We start from the raw sequence: 7,643 nt of genomic DNA on the forward strand, positions 1-7,643 counted from the left end.
AATAAAACTTTCACAATATACTTATTCTATACAGATTTAACTAATTTATTTTTGTGCACACGAATGCGTAATATGTGTTAATGTGCCTGGCTTATGTAAATAAATTATCACGTTGTACTTATAGATAAATGGGTGAATGAGCTTTATGATTCTCTGGCTTGAGCTTGAGCTATGCGATTGTACTTCGCATTCATTTTATTGCCCACTCAATAGCTCACTTGACAGACCTGTTAAAAGCCAAACCCTCTTGTCAAATTCATTTGATTTAATTTTATTTCGGTTTCATGATGCTTTTTATTTTTAAAAATTATTTTAACTATAAAACCATGGGACGCTGACAGCCTTATCTACGTCCATGCTGACAGCGATCCGTTACATTACCACGTATAAGACAAGTGAATCGTTCTGCACAAAACCTTCCACCCACAGCAGACGCGACCCCAAAACCAGTGACACAAAATGCATTGAGTCTGGCTGGTGCTGAAAAAGGCGCTATACAAATATTTTATTTATTATTAAACGAAAAACAAGGAATTCTAAATTTCTACTTTCAGAGCCACAGCTGCATGGGTGATAACTCTTGGCAAACTTATGGAGTTGTAGTTCTTTCTTATAGGCCCATGCGGCATTGAGTTGTGTTTCGGTAAAGGACATTTGCCGAACTGTACGAGGTTTCTTTGTCGCTGATGGATATTTCTTGTTTACTAAATGAAACAAGCCAGGAATAATATGTCTGCATCATATAGAAGGCTCATTGAACACATGCAGCCATGTACGCAACTTCTCATCTTCAGTTTGTACATGTCAGGTAAATAACATTACCAATACCTTCATTATTTATGATCGAATGGCGATTTAGATTGGAAAATCGAGTGTGGAAGTCACGTACGCAAATGCATTTTTAAATATAAGCTATAAGTTTGCTAATTCTCTTTTCTATAAATGTGCCAGGACAAACAAAAAAATAAAAGGGACAGACCTAAAATAACCCAATATAAAAAGGATATAGTCATTGTAGCATAGGTATCGAACAAAAATTGAACATTTGCAATTGTAAGAAAATAATAAAACATTAATTAAAATATTAAAATCTTTAAAAGACGAAAGGGAACATAAATTTTAAAAATTTACTGATCAGCAAGGTAACACACGTAACAAAATTATTTTGGGATGCATAGTGCTGGGATGTTGGAACCCTCTGAAATACTATGTGTAGTAAGCTACCGCGCCTTGTAGCCAGCTAGAAACTTAGACCCTGCAAGCAGTCCCGTTAGGCTACAGTGGCTACACGACCAGTTGGTACATAATGCTGATTCTTTACTCAGGAAAATTATTTGAAAATTGTTTGGAAGCCAGACAACATGAAAACATAAATCCTTTATAATTATGAAGTGACATATCCTGCTTTTAAGATACTTCAAATCGAGCATCAACAATGCCAAGACAGGCATATACAAGTGCTGACATAGGCACCAGCCATGATCTTCAAGCCAGAAGTTGAAGATGAGGATGAATCCTTGCAGACCTCTCCAGAGTCGCCCTATGATGTACTCCAGACGGCCGAAGAAACTTGGAGAAGAACAGTGGAAAGGGAGCTGAAGGGAAAGGGCTGGACATGGGGTCACCTAGAGCGGGTTTCAGCCGATTAACATCGGTGTTACGGCTAGTGAGGGTCTCCTCCAATTCATCAAAGCACTGTATACAAGTTCAACAAGCATATTGCTGGATAACCAAATGGGAGCTTTGCTTTACACAACTGTAGGCGTACATCAGCAGTGCCCCCTGTCACCTGTATTGCTCAACATCATTTTGGAAAACATCATGCATGAAACCCTCTATGACCATCACATTTCAATTTCCATCAGGGGAAGGCCTATTTGCAACATATGCTTTGCAGGTGATATGGATCTGTTAGCAGATACCAACAGACAGTTTGAACACATTTAGAATGGAAACCAGGACTGATGAGCAAAGCTGATATCTACACGAACTGAGTATAACTTGAAAAGATAAACAGCTTCAGGTACTTGGAAAGCCACCCTCTTCAATGACAACAGCTCATGACAGACATCTGCATCAGGATCATGACAGCAACAGTGGCAATGGCTGGGCTGGGCAGGATCTGATGCAGCCTTAGCAAAAGTTTACTACAAAGTACAATCTATGCAAGTCCCTTCTAGTACCAATCTTTCTTTACGGATGTGAAAATATGGACTATGCTTCCCAAGATGGAGAGGTGAATCCAGGCATTTAAGAACATATGCCTGATGAGATTGCTCCAGACCTTGTACAGAGAAAATAAAATCAATTACTTTGTACAAAGCACGGTTGCTATGCTGTATGACCCAGGAAACCCTACTTGCAGTAGCCAAGTGAGGTAAACTGGTCTGGTTTGGCCATTTAACCTATCACAACACTCTGTTGAAGGCTGTTGATGCAGGTACCTTGGAGGGAGGTTGACACTGTGGTGGTCAGAGAAAGAGCCAACTTACAAATGTAAAAGAGTGGACTGGTGGTCCCATGCAGGGCCTGCTCACTATTGCCCAGGACAGCCTTGAGTAACAGGCCTTGTCAACTGCCATTTCTGTCCAAGTGCTCCAACAGCCTGTACCATTCAAGAAATGAATGAAGGACATATATCTGCAGAAAATAATATTCAACACTAATAAAATTTACTTTATTTTTATATTCTTTTCCCTTACACATTCAGTTAAGGGACACAGATCAGCAATTTAAAAAAAGGTCTCATTTTTAGAAGAACTTGTAATAACATGTAATCCAGTCCATTCATGCTTGTCTTGACATAGTGTTCATATGTAATTTAAGGTTTCCGCTTCTGAAAGTGAGAAATATACGATGGTATTGCTCGGGAATTCTACAAACTAAACCACACTGGGCAAACAGCAAGATGGACAGACAACAGTGGAAGGGGAAAAAGTCAAAGTTATCTTTTGAAAAGAAACTACATCATGAACTTTTAAAAGGTCAGTATTGACATCAAAACACTGTACTACTAGCACTGCTAATAGCAGGTTCATATTTGAATGGGGGATTCAGGAAGTGGTGGTGGTAACATAGTGCTTATACCATGAGAGCAGTACTGGGCTGGGATATGGAAATAATGTTTGTTTGCACAAGTTGTATGATTTTTCCTATCCACTGGTGGTGTTTTCCTTGGTCAGCTTCAGTGGCAAGTGTTCTGCTCTTGCTGAAGATGAAGTGTAAGTTTTTGTATTGCATGGAGAAAGTGAATTCAGTTAGTGGCATTACCTCTTGAAGGATTTATTTTTGAATGGCAGTGTGACAAGATTGTTTATTGCTATTATAAAGCATCCTGAGGAATTTTTGAGTTCCTTCTTGATAGTTAATTAAGAGCAGTCATTACAAAACTGATCTTATTAGGAACAGTTATAGAGATTGTATGTTTGAAGTTAGACAGAGGTATCAGGTTCAGTCTCATTGAACAGTAGAGAGTTGGACATGGACTTGTGTGTTTGTCATGAACCAGCCTGGTAAAGTGGGGTAGATAATTATAGGAGGCATCGTCAGTGAAAGAGAAGCCTTTCTGTCCGTTTTCGACTTGACATGTCGCCCTGACTGATGAGGCGATCGTGGCCAGGGTAGGGTAAGATGTAGCAGTTCAGGGTATAGCCTGGTAGGCAGTGGTTTCTCTAGTCATAGACTGATAGGTCAGGGTCGGTAGATTTGGTTTAGAGGGTCACGTGTTAATCTCTGTAATAGTTTAGGGTAGAAGTTTAGTCGGGGCCTTTTTCCCAATACACCAGCAGGGACTACCGTCTCTGAGCGCCGTACCAGCTGTAGGCAGCAAGTCTGAGGGAGGTCCATTCTGCGTGAACACATAGCGCTACTTGCTGGGACTTGAAGTCTGGGACCTTGAAGAGTGAGGAAGGGGTCTCCATCCTCGCAGACAACAAGAAGGCGATAAACCGACAATAGCAACTCTGCTACCCATTGCCTGGGGCAACTGCCAGGGGTAGTGACTACTGTGCCTGTGTATCCCAGTGGTCTTAGTCGTCTGGAGCTGTCCCGAACCACTGTCGCCTGAGATCGCCACCGCAGCTGTTGTCCGTTGCCTGGGGCAACCGGAGGAGCAGCAGTGCCAGTGGGCTAGAAACAGTGCATTGGAAGACTCACCTCCAACATTTTCGCCATCGTTCATTGCCTGGGGCAATGGTGTGTGACCTGTGGATCTCCGCCAGTAGTGGCAGTCGTATGCACTACTGGTTGTAGAGGGGCAGCCTGTCGCGAGGACACTGCCGTGTTCCCAGCTGTGTCCAAGACTGGCGAGATGTATGCGTCCTTGGTAGTATTCATCGGATGTGGACTCAGAGCCACAAAGCTCTGGGAGGAAAGTGTGTTTCATTTGCGTCTAACTTTTACAGACCTGAGGTCAGATTGATTATTTAGAGATTCTTAGTGCGTTTCATGTATTCAACCTGGTTACTTTTCTTGTGATTATAATTTGTTTGCTGTGTTGTCGGTTGTGTTTGCGCATGTGGGTGAGTGTGATTGTCAATGCGTACACATGCGGACGTGCGAATAGGTGGGTGATTATGGAGGGCGAAAGTCGGGTGAGCAAGCCAGCTAAAGTGTCCCCTTTCCCCTCGGGTGAGTTAGGCCCATCCTTCTCCCCGCCTCATTGGTCACAGTGTTGTAAGGAGCTGCCTTTAATAAATAGGGGTATTTAATTTTGTTTTTTTTTCATTTAAAATTAGGCTTGGGCTTTGTAGAGCCACACAGAACTCTGTTGCTGTGTCTTACCTTCTGCTTGCAACATGGATCGCATCTGCTTATTGCAAATTCAGTTATTATTACTGACCTAGGCAGGGTGTTCCAGAGATGATGATAAGAGCAAAACATTTTTAGATTTTAAATGTTTGACTAGGGATTTGCAAAATGTTTAACACAATATTTTTTTTTTATTGTAGTGTTGAACAAACGAGCTGCACAACTCATCTTACACAGAGAAACTCACCAACTCCATCGTATATTGGTCACCAACTTCAGCTTCATGGATTTTCCAGTTCAGATGCCCATGATGATGTTCCTAGGTTTGAGTCTGATCAGTGCCTGTCCTCAACAGAACAGACATGGCGACTTCATGGAAGCATTTCTGATTTGTTGAGGGACAAAGACTGGCTGCAGCAGTTTACAGACTTCATTTACAGATGGAGCAGTAGTCCACAGAGCACGACAAGAAATGTTAATAGACTGGATGCAGACCTTTGTCAACTGGTGATTTGGAAATGAAAGTTCTAAATTATTTTTCATTTCAAAACAGTCTGAATTACCAAACCTTTAATTAAAGCAGGACAAGACAGTGTTGTTTAACTAACAAGAAAGAGTTAAAAGTTTTCAAAAGAAGGAATACAAGAACAGTGTGAAGGCAGAGGTGCAAGCACTGTAAAAAGACATGACACTGATTCAAGAAAAATTTCTTCTTTCATTCTCAACAGCAGAGGTCAGTGAAGTGCTAACAAAATCAATAACGCCCATACTTTAGAGCTCTGGGCAGAGAAGACATTATTTGGTGAAGGTCTTGATAGGGGAGAAGATGGTGTAGTGGAAGATCTCACTGAAGAAGATTTAGAGAGGATTGATGCTACAACAAATCTTGATGCAGAAGACTCAGAATTGAAAGTGCCCAAAGCAAAAAAGAAAACTCAGAGAAATTATAATAGAGAATATAGCAAAGCACCATGATGAGGCTAAGACGATCCATCTATTCAATCAGGATATCTTGCCTTTCATAGAAAGTTGTTGCTTTGCTGGACTGGATTCTTGGGATTTTATTTTGTTTGTGTCTGAGTATCATCTATGATGACAAGCTTTGGCCAGAATTAGAAATGTAGAGTTCATGCTTTTGCAATTACAGTTTGCATTCTAGAGTACTATTACAATTACTTATAAAGAGAAATGAACTAGCATAAATTCCTTCAGTATTGACATCAGATCGTTTATGTTGCGTCATTATTTTTGTTCTTTTCTATTACTTTACCACACACAGAAATAATATTTCTTTGAAATGATTCGTAAATTATGTTGTTATGCCTATAGATGAAATGTCCCTCTAATCTGTGATCTGTAAATGTTCCTGACTGAAGAAGAAATGATTTATCTATAGTAATTGTGCTTTAAAATGTAACTTAGGGATGTTTTAATTTTAATGTAGGAGTCTGTGCTTACAACCTGCTGAATGTGACTCACTACAGGCAGATTAATACCATTGAGACGCCAGAAAATTCGCATCCAAAATATTGCAGTTTACAATTGCCTCATGCACGCGTGGGCAAGAAGGTTAGGCAACAGTTTTATGTAATATGTGTAAAGTACAAAATTGCAGCATATACAAATACAGTATAAGTACACCCTTGTGCAAACTAATTGAAACAAACTCCATTTGGTCATTTTGTCAGTGTATTAAAGCTGTTTTATTAAAGTATACATATTTAGCTGTTTTTTTATTCCATTACAGATGTTTACTTTGTATTGTGGAGCCAAATCTGTCAGGGATGATGCAATAAGTTGATGTTTTGCATGATAAGTGATTCCAGCATTTAAAAAAATAAACAGTATATCCGGTCGTTTCAAACCAGTTGCCTTCTAACATGAATGTTACACCCAGAAGGTGTGCCAGTATTGTGACTTTACATGAGCACAGTGGAAAAGACCACAGAGAAATAGCTAAGACCAGGGGTGGGCAATTAATTTTCCCAAGGGGCCGCATGAGAAATTGGGATGGTTTTAGAGGGCCGGAACTAATATAGTTAACTCAGTTTACCCAATACTGTATATATAGTAATATACTGCGGCAGGCCAGCGGGCGGCTAGCAGCGGGCTGGTCAGAGACAGGAGGCAGGCCGGATCCAGCACCGCGGCGGCCTTTGCCCAAGTCTGGCTAAGACTGTTGTGTGTCAGTTAGCCACTGTCACCCGTCATCGAAATGAAGAATGAAACAGGATCTGTTGAGCTAAAGCTGGCCAGCCAAATGTGACATAAAGAGGAAAGCTACATGGAAAGATGACACCTAATTGATCAGAGAAGTGTAAAAAAGCTTAGAAAAACCAGTGATGCCTTACAATGTGATTTGAGAGCTAAAGGAATAGAACAAGTTCATCAGCTGTTCAAGGGCATCTTGCAGAAATCCAGACCAGGTGAAAAAAACAACTGACCAACGCAGGGAAAATCAAATGTACAAATGGGGACTGAATTTCAAGCACTGGACTCTGGAAGACCTGGAGAATAGATTGTTTTCAGTGAGATAGTCCTTTCTTTTATCCAGAGGCAGCAAAGTCAGCAGAGCTAACCAGGTGAAACATTGTGCAATTCCCATATCAACCAATGTGTGAAACACTATAAAAGATTATCTTTTGGGGATGTATTAGCTATTATGACATTGGTTCCTAGCACCCACTGTTATTTTCCAGCAAAATCTAGCCCTTTGTCATAATATGAAAGAAGTCTAGAAATTTTTCAAGGATAAGCTCTCCTGATCGACCCCAACTTGTGGTCTGTTTGCAGGCAGTCCATACATGGACTAGACCCACTACCATGGAGAAGCTGATTCAGGCCTTAATAAACATGTAGTTACAAGACCCTAAAATCCAGCAAGACTTCTCAGA

General features: G+C 40.6%; 1 long non-coding RNA gene across 1 annotated transcript; it reads left to right on the plus strand.

Moving 5' to 3' along the window:
- Positions 1 to 148: 148 nt before the first annotated feature.
- Positions 149 to 5,056, plus strand: LOC112556964. The gene is made up of 3 exons (XR_003097876.1): positions 149 to 808; positions 2,827 to 2,984; positions 4,950 to 5,056. It is a non-coding gene; the product is annotated as an uncharacterized LOC112556964 (long non-coding RNA).
- Positions 5,057 to 7,643: the final 2,587 nt, after the last annotated feature.

This window comes from Pomacea canaliculata, linkage group LG2, assembly GCF_003073045.1.
Source record: "Pomacea canaliculata isolate SZHN2017 linkage group LG2, ASM307304v1, whole genome shotgun sequence".
Lineage (NCBI taxonomy): Eukaryota > Metazoa > Mollusca > Gastropoda > Architaenioglossa > Ampullariidae > Pomacea > Pomacea canaliculata.